The sequence below is a fragment of the Lissotriton helveticus genome, chromosome 11, assembly GCF_964261635.1.
Source record: "Lissotriton helveticus chromosome 11, aLisHel1.1, whole genome shotgun sequence".
Lineage (NCBI taxonomy): Eukaryota > Metazoa > Chordata > Amphibia > Caudata > Salamandridae > Lissotriton > Lissotriton helveticus.
Genome location: NC_136072.1, coordinates 616,706,451 through 616,726,655, shown reverse-complemented (window position 1 = coordinate 616,726,655; position 20,205 = coordinate 616,706,451).

Genomic DNA, 20,205 nt, shown 5'->3' with positions numbered 1-20,205 from the left:
AAACCGGTGAAACCCCAACTAACTGAAAATCCTGAAAAGGTATTTATTAAAAATAATGTGAACACTCCAAAAAAGAGCTGGGATGGAAATAAACAATCCACTCCAAAAGAAAAAAGATTCCAGTCCAGAGGAAGGTCTCCTCGGCGGAGAGAAAGATCTCCGGACCAAGGACACAAGTCTCCCCAGAGGGAGCCCTCTGAGAAAAAATACAACCTTAGAAATAGGGATAATTTGAAGAAACCTGATAGATATCAAGATATTGATACGCGTCCCTCTCGATCTTTTCAGACTTCCTCGCAGAAATCGGAAAGAAGAGGACGGTCAGAACAAAGGGAAGAGCACTTCAAGTCCAAAGACAAGGAACCTGCTCATCAAAGTAAAAAATTACAATTTCCAAAAAAGAAGGTAGCCAGTATTAAAGTAATCAAACATGCCGAGGATCCTGAGGACACAGCTGAAAAACGGAGAGTGGGCTCAGACAATGCTAGACAGCGCAGCAGAAGTAAGCATAGCTCGCAAGATCCTGATGAATCATCTGGAGACAGTGGACACGAATGAATACATTCAGGTGGAAACTGCAGATACCAGAGTTAGCAAACCTCATAAAATATATGAAATAACATTATGTATAGAGGGAGATAAGACTAGGAAAATAAGGGGTCTATTTTGGGATAATCTCTCCAAAGGCTATGACATCCTTTTAGCTGAAAAAGACTGGCCACCAGAGTTTGTCAGGGAGTGCCCTCATGGCGAAGAAATGATTATGCCTGCCTTCTCAAATCACATTCCAATTCATAAAAGATATACACTTGCAAGAAAGTGGGCAGTAGCCTGAGCTCCTGCATTATATAAAAACCATGTGGGATGGGATGAGGACTTTTTTCCTCACAAAATCCAGTTAAAATCTCAACCAACTGCACAGAGGCAGTACCCAATTAAGCAAGAAGCTAAAAAACAGGTCAGGGAGATCTTAGATCAACTTGAATACCAGGGGGTGATTGAAACTTGCACCTCACAAATGAACAATCCTTTGTTTCCTGTCTCCAAACCAGATGATTCATATCGTCTAGTTTTGGACTACAGACACCTAAACTCATGTTGCAAAACTTTTGCAGTACAAAACTCACACAGTGCAGCACTAATGAATAGCATAGTGCGCACAAAATACAAAACAACATTAGACATCTCTAATGGATTCTTTTGTCAAAATATAGCACCTGAAAGCAGATATTTGACCGCTTTCTCAATAAATGGCTCGCAGAAAAATTTCTGTCATTTGCCACAGGGGTTCAAGAACAGCCCAGGATTATTCTCAGCGAGAGTAACAGAGTTACTACAACTGTATGATGATGAGGCATTATCTTATGTCGATGACATCTATCTAACAGATGATGACTTGGATACTCACTTGAAAAGATTGAACACCATAATACTTGGGTTCACAGCAGAGGGTTACAAATTCAACTTCAAGAAGTCAAGAATTGCCCATCTGACTGTCCTGTTTTTAGGATATGAATTATCTAGTGAAGGCAAAAGCCTGGCTGACAATTTCTTAGAGAAATGTGCTGCAATCCAAGCACCAAGAACGCTGAAAAACTTACAATCAATTCTAGGTTTCCTGAATTTCGGAAGAACTTACATTCTAAATTATGCAGAGAGAGTTAAACCTCTCTATGACCTTATAAAACCAGATTTTAAAACAATCAATTGGACTCAAAAACACACAGAAATTTTGAGATCATTGCAAACAGACATGTTAGCTAAAACAAAATTGCAAACACGCGATAACACACGCAACCTTGTGATTCGAGTCATCCCAGGAAGATGCGGATTCACATACCTAACCTCTAATGAGGGAGAAACAGTACCAATAGCATACAAATCTCACATGTACACAGAAGCTGAAAAAACATTCAGCATTAAGAAAAACATTGTTCATGCGGTTCAAACAGCTGTAGCAAGAGAAAGAGACCAAGCTGACGGCATACGGATTACAGTCAGAACAGCAGAATCAGCCTTTGAGGCATTAACAAGCCCATGTAATTTACCTACTGTGGCATTAAATCCAAAATGGATACAATGGGAAAATTATCTTGCTACAGACAGAGTGAAATACTATTTTGACCCGGAAATGAAAAAATTAAAAAATCTAGAATATGAAAAAGAATATCCTCTGCCTAGCGACATTCTGCCCATACAACTTTATGCCTGCGTAATATACACAAACAGTAATGCAGAACCCTCAGTTTGGGGAAAACAACCCTACAACGCTACATGCGAGGTTGTCAAATGCCGGTGGCGCGGACGTAAATTAATGCCACTAGTAAGGATGTCACAATCTGTAAAAGACAATTCAGGTCATCAAACTGAAGTAATAGCTTTAAAAATGGCGCTCGATATTGCCGATCGCGAATTCCCGACACTAATAGTGTGCGATTCGCATTCCTGCGTCAAATCATACAACGAAAACTTGCAGAAATGGGTTGAAAACGGTTACAAAGATGACACAGGTGCCACAATAAAGCAAAAAACGCTTTGGGAACAAGTAGTTCGTTTAAAAAAGGAACTACAAAAGACTCACGTGATACATACACTGAGTCATCAGCGTGATGACGTTCACGTTTCAGGGAATTCATTGGCTGAGACAGCCACAGCGGAAGCAACTAAATCGGCTTCCGTAGCTACAAAAAAGCGTTCAGGAAAATACATAGACGGGAAAACAATGCTGGCGGTAAAAACGTCATCAAAAGGCGACTGTTCAGCGTTACCTGTCAACTATCCACTCAATTATACATACATAATCGATGCAAACTCCGTTCCTTTTGCTCGAATCCCTGGAGTGGGGGATAGGGTAATTCCAAACAGGAACAGGAGAGGCTTCTTAATACAAGAAGCACATATGGGATTAGGTTTAAGGCATCAGATGATCAAAGAATCTTTGACAGAATTAAAATCAGAATACTGGTGGCCGGGGATGAGCGTGGATAATCACAAATTTGCAAAAAACTGTGAAAACTGCAACAGAGATCGCAGTGGCGAACCGGCCGAGGTAGTGCCAGAACACATAATAGAAAGCATAAAGCGATCTATTCGCATGATTAAACAAGAAACATGCATCCCAATGTATATTATTTAAGACTATCATCACTTAAAATGTAGACCCCAGCTCTCGGCTGACGTCTGAGCTGTTATAAAAGATTTGCGAGTCTTTATCGGCACATACGCAATTGGCATGCTACATTCTGACCAGGGTCCCGCTTTTAGCTCTCGGGCTTATAAGGAGGCCATGACCAGCATGGCCATTACATTGCGGTACTCTTGTCCCTTTCATCCTGAGGGAAACGGAATTGTGGAAAGAAAAAAACGTGACATAGAGCAATCTATAACGGCAAAGGTATTAGGTTCGGGGGCTGGGTGGGTCAAACATTTAATAAGTGTCCAACGTAGTCTTAATAATCTGCCAAGAAATTCTCTGAGAGGTCTCAGTCCGTACGAACTATTGTTTGGGACTAGAATGTTAATCCAGGACCTCGATAGTCAAACTTCAGTGGTTAAAGAAAAATGCTTTGATATCAAAGATCGTTTGGCTATTTTACAGGACTTAAACGAAAAAAGAAAAGACCTGAGCAACATAAAATTGAAACAACAGCCAACAACCATTGAAGAAAAACCACCTGTCCCAGCAAGGCCTGTCTGGATTCCAAAAATTGGGGATCTGGTCAGAGAGAAAATAGCGGTGAAGAAGGAACTTGGGCCTTCTTACAGAAAAGCAGTACCTGTGTTGGCTATCAACGGAACAAGATCAGTTGTACTACCGCCCCTTGCTGGTAAAAAGGAGAACCGAGTGGTATCCATCGACCTGGTTAAACCACAATCATGTGGCCGATAATAAGTAGTAGGCCAAGTGGACTCCCAAGAAATAGCAGAACACCAAAGTTTGCTACAAACACAGAGGTTCAAACTGAGAGACTAATCACATTTGATAAACCTACAGTAAATCAACAAGGACTATGCAACAAAGCCATGGAACTTAAACCTCTTGAAACCCAAATCCAAATCTTACATCAAGAAACACCAGTCTACAATGAAGTAACCACAGACTATGCTAATGAAACAAAGAGAATTCCAAAAACAAAAAGGAATACAGAAGCAATTGAAACAATTGACAGAACAGCATAAGGCTACTTCATCAACTTCGATGATTTTTCTGAGGATCCGTGCGAACCTGAGGAACAGCCGACACCATCAAAGACTTTTAAAGACAAAGCAAAAGAACTCTTTCATCAACTACAAGAAACCTATCTGAATTCTCCATGGATTGAATTTTGGGTGGCACAAGGTGTATTTGTCCTCATACTCTGGCTTATCATAGTACTATACTTGGGACATTTTATTGAGGGAAAATATGTTACAATGGACACAGCAAGTCAGAAAATCAACTTGGTCCTAAAACCACACAAGTCTTCACACATCGAGAAAAGAGAACTTTCTTCAGTAAACTTCACAGCCAATCCTATACCCGGTGGGGTAGCATGGGACAAAACTGATTACGAAATCTATGGCCCTGTCGAGCTCCTGAAGTATCCTCATCAATTCAAGATTTCATTAAGTGACTTTGTAAAATCAAGCACATTCGCTGATGATTGGGACTTTGAAAGTATTAATGATATGATGTCAGATCTAGTAATGTCAGCTAAATTTACAGAACATGATTATTTACAGGGTTCATCTAATTATGACCAGATGTACTGTTCCAACCTCTATGGTAACCATTATTTGCATAAATCTGCTCAACCTAGAAATGTTTTTAATTATAACCAATGGGAACATTGTGCAACTCCACCTAAAGGCAGTTCGAAAACATTTTTTGAAAAATGTCCATACTTCTCAGGGTTTGACACAAGTAATGCAGAAACGTTTTATTTCAAATTGTTAAATAAGACAGGAATGAAAACCATGCTTACAAATACAAAATTAATCTATTCAGAGACATTTTTTGACAGAATGAATACATTCGGTTTTGATTTCTGGAACAATAACATTGAAACAAAAACAATCTGGGGTACAAGAGATTGGTAGGGCAAAGGTATAGAATCATTGTTTAGAGCCTGCATGATCCCAGAACAAATTATATTCTTGAATGACACAATTCAACAGACAACCTGTCTTGGCCTAGCCAAAATTAAAGACTTAAACAAACCGTCTATTCCAAAGCCAACACCTGACAGTAATAGCACTACAGATGTTGAGATATCGTATCCCATATTTTAAACCAAAAGAGAACACATCCTGATTGGAAAAAATGGTTGATCTGGCCCACAGACACAAATAACTGTCAAGATAGATTCCTGAACAAAATACAGGGGTTCACATTAACAAGGCCAGACCCTAGATACTCCCAGCGACAACAGCCAGGGATTGTAACTACATACAGTGTAGGAAAACTCTGCCTCGAATGGCTACGAACATCCACCCTGGCAGAAATTAAGCAACACTTGACTTTACTTAAAGAAGGTGCTGACTTGCGTGATTTCATTATGGGACCACGCAAACAGCTTCAAAAACGTTTCATAGCGGACTCTATATTTGCAGCTTACAACGAAGCTTGGAAAGTAACTCAAATTGAAACAGCAGAGAAAATACGGGAAATTGACTGTGTTAATTTGGAAAAAAAACACTTTCTGTTGTGGACAATGGGTTAATGACTCTGTCTTCCAGAATATATTCACTGGACAGTATTGTATCATCTGCAATCGATATAATAGAGCAAGACTTACTGATGTTACAACACGGTCAGTCCCAATTGCGTTCTATTGTACAGCTTGGCTGGACGTTACAAAATCTGCGTTCAGGCTACGTGCCTTGGCGTTTAATCAACACAACGTCATTATTCAGTATCTTTAACCTTACTGATACACAAATCAGCTTGGCACAAAAGGGTGCAGAGTATACAATTCTGAGCATTGAAAAACTTGAAAGATTACCATTGACAATGTCAGAACGACCTGTCATTGAATGGATAATACATGGAATCATAACTATTCCGATAACGACTTTCCAATTTCGATACTGCCAAAAATATATACAGGCAGGCCAGTATGAAAGGTTGGGTAAAGGATACATTAAGTCAACATGGAACTTACCTTATACACACACATGTTATAGTAATACAGGACAGAGTGTATTTCTTAGTGGTATTAATTGTGAAAAATCACTAAGTGGTATACTTCTATGTCAGGGTATAAGTTTACATGGGGCCTGTGAAGGGACTTCAAATAACCTTTCATGTCACCAGCTCGGCACACCTGCATCGAAAATAGAACCATTCTTTAGAAGACTTTCTAACGGGAGTTACATTCTAATTGTAGATCACAGATGTTGTGGCTTACTGCCAGGAAAACCTTATCTAGTAAGCGTGAGCTCCATGGTCACTTGCTGTGAGCGAGTATTGTTCCCGAATGACACTCCAGACAGGGAGGGAAAAATTTGGCCCAGTTTGAAAATCTCTTCTATTCGAATTGATACTTTAAGCAGAATGAAGACTGTGCTCCTACAGACGCCAGTTCACTTGACGTCATCAAAAGAAACGTATGATCTCCAAGTTGCAAGGACAAGGGGAGAGATACATGCATTGTTATCAACAAATTGCCCCCTACACTTCGCAGAAATGCTAAGCGAAATCTTAAATATTTCTGATACAAATGGTATCGCGAGTGTATTTAAGACCGTTTTTTCGGGACTGTTAACTCCATTCAAAGCAGTCCTGGGAATATTTCCCGATTTCGTCCATTCTGTCTTTGGCGGGCTTCCACTCCTGTTGGGACTCGTAGCAGGCATCCTATTTTTGCTACTCCTGCTTCGTTATGGCAAATCATGTCACAGACAAGACTCCAGCAACAATGGGAGAAACGATCCTAGCTATACGCTATCGGGACCGCATAACTAAAGTCCTTGGATTAGCCCGGCTACGAGATCTGAATATGACCTGGTTTCTTTCGTTCAGACCCATATGGCAGAATTGTGTCTTACCTGTATTAAGATGCATGCTATGCGGCGAGGAATGCATGTTGGATACATGTCTTACACTACAATCAGAAGTACCATTGGATGCAGATACTTTGTTGGGTCCAGTAAAGGCTCATGCATTGTGCTGTCCCCAGCGGCTACCTATCCTGATGACGGCATTCTTGGAGACTTCACCACTACGATTGAAGGGTAGTGAAGTACAGGATGAAAGCAGCATCAACCAGGTACGGCCTTCTGTAAGCAATACTGATCAAAACATCACTGAAAGCGAACATGCGCACAATTGCATGGTAGCGACATTTTCCAACTTGGTCGAACTTTCACCTGAAGCAGTAAACTTTTTTTTGAAAGTCTGTCTGAAATGATGTTTTCACCAGAACAGAGAGAGTTACTTTAAGCAAACGTGCACACAGCGTTCCCTGAACTCTGAATTTGGCCTTCGGCTTTAAAAACAAAGCTACTGAGAGTTTTTTTTCCTTCTTCCCCTGAAAACGAAAACTTTTTTCCCAAAATCCAAAATATTTACTTTTTGGCACTTATCTTCTGCTTAAAGTAGAACTATTCTTAGAGAACAGAGCTTCTATTTTTAGGAACTCTAGAGACAATACATTATCTCAGCCTCTAGCGTATTTAAAAGTAACTGTGTTCATATGTGATGGAGTGGTCTCGCACTTTTTCTTCTGTATTAAGAGCCATTTCATGTGTTATTTTCGCAAATCATTCATGCTGATATAAATTGTGCATCCTTTTTTGAATGATTACACTGCTTGAATGCATACAGTACCTATACTCATTTTCCTGTATTTCGAATATGCCTATTTTTCAAATTCCAAAAAATGAATTTTGGGGTGGTTCGGTATGCAATTGCACTATTAGTTATGTTTACTATTGATTAGGTTAGTAAATATGGACATGAATTTGTGGAGTGGGTGTAGTGTGTTTATCTTAGGACCATTATCGATACTCCAATTTCTGACCCTTGTCCGGTTATAAATCACTAATATCCATACAACGGCACAGAAACCCGTTTCATAAATTAGTCATAGCGCATGCTGTCACATTAAGCAAGCACTATTCCTCCAGCCCCCTAGAAAGCACACCGAGTTCTCTAAACAAACCAAGCCTCCAGCAAACCTGGGAAATCCCCGCTGCTATTGTTTTGATTTAGTTTGAGAACTCCTGTAAAGAATGTAAGAACAACCAGTTCTTAATGACATCCTTATTGACGTCTTATGTCCATCCTTACGTCAAACCCGGCACCTCTCAGGTATAAATATACCGACACTGCCCTAAGTAAAGACACGGTGGTGATGAGCTTGGAGCAGCGACTACTTGCCGGAGAGCCCAGCTGATGCGAGAGCCCACGGACACTGCCCCTCCCCTTTTGACGCGCTGAGGAAGATGCTGCCTTTCCTCTTGCCGAGGAATCCAGCCTCCAGCGTTTCCAGCTTGCCCTCGCGGGTAACTGGGATACCGAGTCCTGAAAAAGAGATACCAGCCCTCCTGCCTTCTAAATCCCATGTACTGAACTGACTAACCCCTTACAGAGAATTCTTGAGTCAGACTCTTGGCAAAGCAAACTTAACTTAAACTGCTACTTACGTACTCCCTCCCATGTATTAGGCTTAGGTCAGGTACACCGGGGTAGGCGTAGTTAGAAGCACCAGTTGAGTACGATTAGTCAATGTATATATGTATGTATATGTTCTATCCATTTTAAAGTATCATATGGCTAAGAAACCATATCAATGCTTTTTCAGTATTATTTTATGATCCTGCTTTTACTGTATGCACTTTACTTAACTATAAGTATTACAATTGTAGCGATTCATTTCTCTTGTATGAGAAAAGAGACTGATCAATAAATAACACCTTTTATTGAAAACTCCCGTCTCTCCTTTTCTCTGCAATCTGGTGAAACTAAGTATGCACGTATTGACTGAGTAAAATAGCTGTCTTTTGTTTTCACACGACTCTAGAGATATACTCTTGATCAGGGAGAGCAAAGTTGTCATGTTCTATGGTTGTCAGAAACTAAATCCCTTCTTGTCTATCCAGGGAGGTTAAACTCCTCCTCGCCTATTCGAGAAAGTTTCTAGTGAACTCTGAGCTAGCTGGCACACAAAACTTAAGTCTAATATCGTCAGTAGAAGACCTAGTTAACCTCTGTCCTACGTCTATACTATTGAAGATATTATTCCAATGCGCAGAGCCTAATGGGATAATAGGAACTACACTACAGAGTACGAGGGTAAGCAAAAGACAATCTATCATAAATTACAGTTTGTATGCTTTTTTGATAGTGACCTTTCTGTGAGGTGAAAAGAGCTTAGGGCCTTATCATGAGTTTATAGGTGTATCTCCCGCACCGCCAAACCCATGTGGGAAGCACCTGCCAGATCAGGACTTTTCTCCTGGTCTGGAGGGTGGTTCTTTGGCGTTCCCAGGGCACTGCATATGAAATGAGTACCGCAATCACACACAGGGGAACACGTGTTTTCCTATAGGGCCCCCTTTCTTTCTTCACCGCCACAATTTTCATGACGGCTGTACCGCCATAAAAAGTGAGGCATGAGGAAACTTGTAATAGTATTGGCGAGACAGCAACGACCCGCCAAGCATATTGCGGCCTCAGGATCACTGAACAACAGCCAGGGAACAATGGTTCCCTGGTGGTTGCAGCAGCTGCAGTAGTCCTAAGGCAACCCTACCATGCCTAGTCATGATAGGGTGGTCGGGAGACCACCACCATGAGTTTGGTGGTCCGTGGATCAACAAACTGATTAGAAAAGGCCCATAGAAAGAGAGCACGGAATACCTTTGAATGAAAAGGCCCATTTTTGCATGGTCTCCAGTAGTTTGTGCCCAATTTTATTGCTGGTTTTTGGGCTCTGCACACAGGGACTCTGCTGTCCAATGCCCAGTGTATGTCCTCTGACCCTTAAAAATATTTTAAATTAGGATACACCTAATTGGTTTATTTAACTCACCTGTATGTCACTGGTATCTGGTACCATGTGTTAACGGAGCCTGTAGATTAAGAGGCATGTTCATGAAATTATCATACAGTGCAGCAAGTCAACTTGCTTGCTCCACTGCGTGATAGCAAAAGGGTAGGAATGTGCTGTACTTAACAATATACAGCACATTCCTGCTATTTCCCAGTGCTGGCGCACAATGTGTTGCCTACCACCAATGAGGCAGCACCATTGCGCAAGGGTGCCTGAGTTGTAAGCAGAATCTTTTTGGGCAGTAAGGTATGCTTTCATGCACAAATACAATCCTGAGAGGCATTTTCCTCTTGATATGTGTTCTGCAGAAAGCAGCTTACATAGACAGAGGATGTAGAACACCACACCAGGTTGAATGCAGCACACATAGAAAGAGGAAAGAACCAGGGGTGGCTCCTCCATAAGAATGGAGGAGCATCACCCCACTTAAGTGTCCCCCAATGCCCTGGAAATGAAAAATAAAATGGTAATTCAATACCATTTTATTTTTCATCCTCCCATCCTGAACCAAGCATCAGGACGAGGCAGAGACGGCTGAATGACAGCAGGGAGGAGTGGTGGGCAGAGGGCTGCCTTTGCACTGCTTAAAGTGTGCATGTCTCTGTGGCCCGCCGTCTTGAGATGGCCAGCCACACATGCACATTTTAAATATCTCAACCCAGCTGTCTTAAGACAGCTAGGTTGAGAGAAAGGGCATTCACCCAGTGCCCTCGGTAGCGCCGGGAGAGGCCACTCCCACCTATCAGGAAACAGCTCACATGCTGGTCAACAGCACGTGAGAAGACCAGGATTGGTTGAGGGAGTTTGCTAGGGACCTGCACTGCAGTCCCAGCAGAAGAGGTCGAAGTGAGGACGACATTGTTGGACACAATCTAGTACGTGTTTATCTTATTTATTTTTTGTCTGTTTGCCCGCCCCTCCCCTCAGTAGATGTCAGCTATCACTGATAAAAACTAGTAGAAATAAACACATTTCTCCTTGTTACACCTCACCTGGGGAGGTGTAGCAGTTTTGGTGCATTCCCGGGTCTATCACTTAGGATATATCTGGAAATGCATCAACATACATGGGTTTTGTGTGGGAACATCCACGCAACACCCATGCAACACCTCCCTTGGGCCGAGTAATGCAACTCAGTGATTTGGGCTGCGATGCGTTACTCTGGATTTATCTATCTACACAGGGTCCCTCAACGTTGCCTTACATGGCTTGATAAATCATAAATAAAGGGGTGTGACCCTTTTACACCTTGTTGCATGGTGCAAAAGTGATGCAACCCTATGCTAAATATGGCCCTAACTTTTTTACATGCCTGACACTGGCAATCACATTGCAAGTGAGAGAGGGCCTCCTATTGACTTTGATTTTCTGAATTACAGCACTCTGATGGAGAGCTGTGGCTTTCAATTCCCATCACCAACTCTCTACCAGAGCACAAGTCATTCACATATCAAGTAGCAGATACTGTGCACATGTGATGTGTTGAACACAGACCACTTACCTATCAAATGACTGCAGTTTGCTTGCGTTTGTTTTACTGCCACACTGAAGATTTGGAGCTATTTGACGGATTTTTTCTTGCACAACTTCAGACCCTTAGGGTGAAGACAGACAACCAACTGCCCCAATGACAACACTGGAGAGCCAGCTCTGAGAACTATGGGGCATATTACCAAGCAATAGCGATAATTATCGCTATTGCTTGGTTAGAGACAAAAATTTACCGCTGAGCTGCGGCGATTTTAATCGCAGATAAACCTTGGTATTACCAAGGTTTATCGCAAATGCGATAAAAAACGGCCGCAATGCATGAATATCACTGAAAAGTCAGGGATATTCATGCATTACCGAGCTAATGCTCTTAGCCATGTTATCCACCTCCCATTGGATAACATGGCTAAGAACTGCTCAGGGCAGGTGTTAGCTTTTGGAGATATTCGCGCTTAGCGCGAATATCTCCAAAAGTTGGTAATAGGAGATAGCGATGTTAGCGACTGTTTCCAGTCGCTAACATCTTGGCATGCCCACTTTGCATGTCATTAGTGATAAATATCACTGACATGCAAAGTGGGGCCCAAGATGGTCGCTATCTCCTACTAGCTGTCGCTAACTGGTGTTAGCGACAGCTAGGTAATAGGGAGATAATTTTATCTCCGCTTTCTTGGCTTTTAAAGCCAAAAAAGCGGAGATAAACCCCCTTGATAATATGCCCCTATGTCTTTCATTTTAGTGTGAGATCAAGGACATTATTGCAAAATATTTAATGAATAATCAGAATGTTTTTACAGATTTTTAAAATAACATTTCTGCCGGTTGCCAGGCCAAGCTTTTCTACTTATTACCCTGCACAGATCAATTAAAGAACCAAAAACTGCACATCTAGTGCAACAAATGTTAGAAATCACTGGAGTCATTGTTTAATTAGGAATTAAACAACTTTCGCATGCAATAACTCTACACTATGCACACTTTTGATCTAAAAGTAAACATTGCATGTTCTTCAGCTTTGTGTATTCACTGAATTGTTAACTTACTTTCCATTTTTTCCCTTTACAAAGACCCTTGTTTGCCTGTCTCTCTCTTGTCTACCTGCCCACAAGTATAGGGTTGGAGAGATTTCACTATGGTATGTTATTTTGGAATGAGTATGTGTGAGGAAGCGGTTTCTGATTCTGACCTTTAAGTGATGGTCCAGATTTCTGGAGAAGTGCTCTATGTTTCCTATGTTCCTTATTCTAAAGGCCATAATTACATTATGGGCAAAACATTTAAAGGTTGTGCGTCAGGTTTGCATTACTTTTTTAATGCAAACCCAACACAAAACCTTTTTTGGGATTTATAAACCAAAGCAAATTGGTATTTGCGTTGCTTCTTAAGGAAAGGTAACACAAACCAACACAAAGCTCTGCTTTGCCTTACTTAGAGCCAAGGGGTCTCTACATGGGTGGTACATGGTTGTTCCCATGCACCCACCCATGATTTTGTATGCAAACCCTATCTACTAACATTAGTAGACAGAGTTTTGTGCGTATTGTTTGCTTGTTGCAATTCGCTATACAATTTACAAGCATTTCTTGCCCTGCCTGAGGCTTTTTCTGAATTTGTGAATTTCTATTCATTTGTGTAGTTTTGTTATATGTTGTTGCGTTGGACGCATGATTGTGTCCCACTTTATTCTTGTGTTCTATGTGATTTGATACATTATTACATATTTCTGGGGGCGCTAGAGGGCGCACGGCAAGATGGCCGCACTTATGTGAGGCTCTGCCAGACTGAGCTAACATCCGCTAAATGTCCGCGATATCCAGCGTCATCTACCCACATAACCAGTGGTAATCTACTCCTGCTGACCTGCGGCGCCGATCTGTGTGGTTTCCTGGCAGCAGTGCCCTTCAACGACGTATTGCGGCACCCATACTCTTCCGCTGCGGGCCCCGTCGCATGGCGGCTGGGTCAGGCCCGGAGCTGCTGGAGCTCGCCTGGTGAATGGCGCGGAGGTCGGGGGTCCGTTAGCCTGAGGTCACTTGACGACTGCGGTGGCTGCCGGAGCGTGGATGGTGGAGGTGCCAGCTACGACCTGCGGCGCCTGATTCCAGCTTGATCGGCTGGCTGCGGAAGGCCTACAGCTCTGCCCGGGCCGGTTGTGGTGAGTGGGGCTGGAGGCTAGGGGAGGCCAAGGCTATGGAGGTGGCGTGCGGCCGCCCTGGGCCCGGCTGTGCGAGCTGTGATCGGCGGGGCTGAGTGGGGGCTGGAGCGACTGGATTGTGCCGGGGAGCGCTGTGCGCTGTAGGGAAGCCTTGAATGGAGACAGCCCCTCTTGCTGGAGTGTTTCAGGCCTCGAAACGTGCAGGCCAGTACATGAGACGCTGATAGCCGGAATTTGCTGCGCCGAGGCTTAAGCAACTTCGAGGCCTGCATTGAGAACGGAGGCCTGACTCATCTGGATTTTGTGTGGACTGAGTTAACGGTCGGCTAACTCGGGAACCTACTCTGCCCCACTGCTAACGCTTGCTGCTCATTTTGGTGGTGCCCACGCTATATTTTGCGGTGCTAGGTTGCTGCTAGTGCTGTCAGGGGACTGTTTGACCAGCATAAATATACCATCAACCGCCCATTTATTGTTGCCAGTACCTTTATATAGTTGCTTCCTGTCTGCATTGGTGACCGGCGACATGGGCAGGCCTGAGCGTAATCAATCTAAGCTAAGCTTTGACACGCGCAAAACTGCTATGTCATCCTCCCAAGCCGAGTCCACTGCGGATTCACTAGGAGCGTCGGGGGGTGCGCCGAATTTGGAGGCCACGCTCATAGCCATGCAAAAAACATTGCAATCAATAGAAGGTACCATGGAGGCGGTAAATTATAGGCTGGACCATATGTCCACACAATTTGAAAGGCAGAATGAGAGGATGGCTGAAGTGGAGCAAAGGGTGTCGGCTACGGAGGACGGCCTTACGACAGTCACTGACAAATTCTTCAGCATGGAGCGTGTGTTGGCGGTCATTCAAGCTAAGAATGAGGAGTTGGAGGGGCGGTCCCGGCGCAACAACATCCGCGTCACTGGGCTGCCGGAATCCACAAACGTGGGTAAGATGGAAGACTTTATGGAACGTTTGTTTGTAGACATCTTCGGGTCGGACCAGCTCTCCAAAGTGTTTATAGTGGAACGCGCGACCGCTCCCTAGTGAAAAAGCCACAGCCGGGTGCACCACCGCGTCCCATAGTTGCCCGCATCTTAAACTACAGAGACAGAAACACACTGCTCCGCCTGGCACGGGAAAAGTGCACCATCGACTATCAAGACAACAAATTGGAATTTTTTCCTGACTTTACTGTGGCTGTGCAAGCGGCGGAAAGAATTCAATGGCGTGAAACAACTTCTCCGCAAAGAGGACATACCGTACGCCATGTTATATCCTGCCCGGTTGCGGATAGGTGCAACATCGGACAATAAAATATTCACCTCGCCGAAGGCTGCCATGGCGTATGCAAAAACACGGAAGAAGCGTAAGCGCAACTCGGCTATGGCACAGGAAGGTGATGATGAACTAAATGATGACGGCCGATTGTAGTTCCACACATGTAATGAGGATTTATGACTGTACCGATGGTCCCCGGAGCCTTTACAAGTGGACATGCTGTTTTTCACGGCAGGGTTCACCTTGCTTGCGCTAGACTATTGCGAAGCATATGCCTTGCTGGGATTGTTGACTTTTGATGACCAGTATTTGTGATTTGCTGCAGTGCTGAAAATTTGCTAGTATGGAACTGGTGATTGGTCCCCCAAAACAGTGTTATGACTCTGATATTGGGAAAGCGGTGTTCAGTTGTGGGACTGATCTCTAGTCCTCCATTTACGATGTTTTGCATATACAGGCGGAGTGCTGGTTATTGGTGGGTGATGTTGGGTGCTTATTTTTGTGGCTTGGTCACCTCCCGTATTTCTGCATACGGGAGATACACGCCTCTACGCCCCCACGTATGGGAGTGCCCCACACACTAATTGCGGTTGGGATGGGGGAGGGGGGACTGGGGAGTTGGGGATGGCTTTGGCAGGTTGGGGATGCTGAAGTGGGTGGGGGGATGACGGGTGCAAACAAGATTTTTCAAAAATGTTTTGAACCTATGACCGGAGTGGGTAGGGGGGACAAGGGGGTTAGGGTTGGCTTTGGCAGGTTGGGGGTGCTGAAGTGGGTGGGAGTTCGGGGTGGATGGCTTACGGGATCCAGGGTTGTCAGATGGCATACTTTGGGATGCACAAAGGGCCTTGTGGCTACTGTCGAAGTGTATTTAAGTTTTGGAGTTGGAAGATGAGTGCCTTGTATAATTTTCGTAGGTTGAGAGGGTATTCACTGACTGTATGGCAGGATTTACACACTACTGTTCCCTATGGATAAAGGAGGCAAGGTAAATTGGCTAACTTGGAATGTGCGGGGTCTAAACAGGCCACAAAAGACCAGGCAGGTGATAGCGTACCTGAATAGGCATGATGTGCAGGTAGTCTTCATACAAGAGATGCACCTTCGGGGGCAGGCGGCAGAGACGGTAGCTAAACAGTGGGCGGGGACGAGACTAGCGACTTCGTATTCCTCATACGCCAGGGGCGTAATGATCCTGATAAAAAAGAACATTCCGTTTGTGAGTCTTCATGAGGAAGTAGATAAAGAGGTCCGCTATATTATTTTGCAGGGCAAATTGTGTGGCACACTAATAACAATGGTCAATGTGTATGGGCCGAATATTGATGACCCTGATTTTTATGTCACTTTATGGAACAAGGTGTATGCCCTAGCTCCCTCTGCACTTATCTGTGGGGGAGATTTGAATGTGACGTTGGATCGCGCCTTGGATAGGAAGGAGGATCGACAAAGTGTGGCGACAAGAGCGAGTGGAGCAGTGAGGGATGGTATGAATGTGCTGGGTCTGGTAGATGTGTGGCGTCTTGGACATCCGGGTGTGAGAGAGGTACCTGCTACACGTCTGCGCATGATACCTGGTCACGCTTGGACTATTGGCTGGTGACAAAAGATGTAGGTGGTTGGGTGCTGAAGACCGAGCATTTGCCTCGCACGTTGTCGGATCATGCTCCTGTGTTAATGGAAGTATGGATGCCGTCGCATGCACCGGCACCATTTTCGTGGCGATTGCCGCCTTGTGCGTTGTCAGATCAAGTGCTGCGTGAAGGTTTACCTGAGATAATTGAGGACTATTTTGACAGAAATGTTGGCTCGTGGATGATGCGTGTATTGTTTGGGAGGCCTTCAAGGTGACAGTGCATGGGGCATGTATTGGTTTGCAAGCTGGGGTACTCAAGTCACTCCGGACCTCCATGGATATACTGGAACGTGAGTTGTTGAGCCTGGAACGGCAGTGCGAGCAGGACCCGGCCGAACCTTTGTTGGCTGACATGCGTTCGAAAGTTACGGAATACAATGAATTGGCGGAACAGGAGGTTAAATATTTGTCCAAGAGCACTATGGCACAGTATATGGGGAAGGTGGTCGCCCGGGGCGCGGACTGGCAGATAGACTTAGGGAACCATGGGCCAAACACTGCGGCATACAAGAAATTAGGGATGGAGATAGGACTGTGACGGATGCGGACGGCATATTAGATTGTTTTGTGCAATATTACACACACATGTACGAACATAGGGAAACGGCAGGAGAAGAAGAGATAGCGCAATACTTGGAAGATATAGCGTTGGTCTGGCTGTCGAAGGGGCAACAAGATTTTTTAATGCATCACATCACGGAAGGGGCACTAAGGGATGCGAGCGCGGCATTGCCAAATGGTAAAGCGGCGGGCACCGACGGGCTTCCGTCCGAATTCTATAAAGAGTATGTGGACTTACTTTTGCCTCATTTGGCGACTGTGCTGGAGGAGGCTCTAGAACGGGGACAACTTCCAGCAACGATGAGAGAGGCCCTCCTGGTGGCTCTCCCGAAGCCTGGTAAACTGCAGGACTGGTGTGAATCATATCGCCCATTGTCCCTAATGAATACAGACGTGAAAATACTCGCCAAAGTATTGGCTACGCGCCTGCGTCTGATATTACCCGATATGATACTGCCAGACCATTCTGACTTTGTACCGCTGCGCTCCACGGCACACAATCTGAGAGCGTTGTTTGCGATTCTTCACCTACTTAAGCCTGATCTTGCTGCGGTGGCCGTCCTTCTAGACGCCGCCAAGGCGTTCGATTCTGTGGCTTGGAAATATATGTTGGCGGTGGTGCATCGCATGGGTGTGCCTTATGTCTTCACGTCCTGGGTCACTTTACTCTACACCAATCCGATGCACGTGTGCGGGTTAATGGTCGTGTGTCGGCGCCCTTTGCTATACAGAGAGGTACGAGGCAGGGATGCCCACTCTCGCCTTTATTATTTGCTATTGTTTTGGAGCCCCTAGCCTGTATCTTAAGGCAAAGACATGCGGCCTCCACTTTACGATTCCATCTCCGATCATTGGCGGTTTCCATGTATGCCGATGACATGGTGTTATATATCCGTGAGCCCGATAAATATCTTGAAGGGGTGATTAGGGAATATATCAGATTTGAATGCTTTTCTGGTTTATCCATTAATTGCGATAAGTCAATATTGTTACCTTTGACAGACATTACCCTACCCTTTCCTTTGGAGTTCCTGTTGGAATGGGCCACGGAGCCTGTTCGGTACCTGGGGATATGGGTACATAGAGACTCCCATGAAATAATTCGAGCTAATTATGGAATAGCGATTTCGAAACTGGAGGATCAGGTGACGCGCTGGATACGTTTACCCCTTTCGTTTGCGGACCGGATAGCCCTGATTAAAATGGTGGTGATCCCTAAGTTTTTGTATTATTTTGTAAACATTCCTCTTGCCCTGACATCTAATTTTTTCACAACGCTTCAATCCTTGTTAATCACCTTGGCCTGGGGGGGGGAAGAAACCACGTGTGAAGTGGGACACCCTGACTAAGCCCTATGAGCTGGGCAGGTTCGCTGTGCCGGATATGAGATTGTATTATCTATGTGCTCAGGCGCATTTTGCCTCGTACTGGATCTCGGCCCCGCCATATACACCTCATGTTGCAATTGAGGCTGGAGCGAGCTATCCGCTGCCTTTGAAGGCGATGATAGTGAATCCACATTCTGGATATGAGAAAGGTGAAGTAGACACGGTGCAGTGCACGGCGAAAGCCTGGCGGGATCTGGGGAAGCGTTCAGACCGCTTGCCACTGTACGCTCCGGCCATGCCTTTATTGCATCATGCACACATCTCAGTATCAAGTGAAGGGGGGACACTTCAGCTGTTGCAAGGTGCGGTGAATACAGACCAGGGGAGATGTTTTTCCTGCGGGCAAATTCCTTGCGCTACAGAGCTTACTGGATCATACAAATAACAGAACTATGGCTACATTTGCTTATGTTAGGTTATGTGCCGCGGTACGCGATCTCTATCCGTCATTTCCAATGGAACCGCCTACGCTTGGTGCTTTACAGTTGCTGTACGCCATGACTTCCCATGTGCAGATGATTTCGCGATTATACCGGGCGTCACAGGAAGACGAAGGAGGGATGAATGTGGTTGCAAGGGCTAGATGGGATGCTTGTTTGCTGGAGCCGCTGACGGATGAGGAATGGTCTGAATGCTGTACTGTGACTGGTAATTTTGCCGCTAACAGTAACTTCAGACTCATTCACTACAAATTTTTACAGCAATGGTATTACACTCTGGAGCAGCTTTATAAATATGGGCTTCGTGACTCGACCGCCTGTTTACGTTGTGGGATGGATGGGGCCAACTTTATACACTTAGCTTGGCTGTGCCCTCGAGTGTTTGCATTTTGGACGGATGTGACGGAAGCGTTGACTGAAATGACGCAGGGGTCGATTGATATGGATCCCCGCATATGTTTGCTTGGCATAGTGTCTGGAGTGCCGCTGGGTATGAGACGCTTGGTAACATTGGCGCTACAAATTGCCAAACGGAGAGTGGCAGCTTGCTGGGGAGGGAGACGGGCACCTGATGTTAAAACCTGGCTACAGGAAATGGCATATTGCCGCTATCAGTTGGCATGTTATTATGAAGAACTCCCATCTGTCTTGCGCCCACATGATATTTGGGGCCCTTACACTGCCTATATGTTGTCCAAAGTTACTGACGATGATTGATCTTGCTCTTTCTCTCTGACATGCCCCGCTGCCCTGCACTTGTAGATATGGTCTTCATGAGCCACTCACAGCCGTGTTGTGGTGTTTTTCTGTTCAAATACATACAGGGATGGATCGTGACGCGTGTCACTTGTTCCTCCTGATGCACGGCATTCCATCTGCTGTACTTACTCACTACCGTCCTCCCGCACTGGACCTAGTCCCCTTTGTTTTTCAGGGATGTTTCAGGTTTACGTATACTGAGGGTATCAACATAGCCACATTTGAAGTTACAGATCATGTGTTTTCCCGATCGTCTTGCTTACTCTGTCTTCCGCAATCAAGGTTACTATTCACCTAGGATCCACAGGGTTTCTGGGGGGGGGGAGTTGTTTGTTGACATGTTTGTATAGGGCATATGCTACATAAAAGACTGAAGTGATATCCCGAATTGGTACTACAAGTTCTGGGTGTGTTTTTTTTTATTATTTTCCACTGCTACGCCGCCGGACCTATGGATGTTGGCTA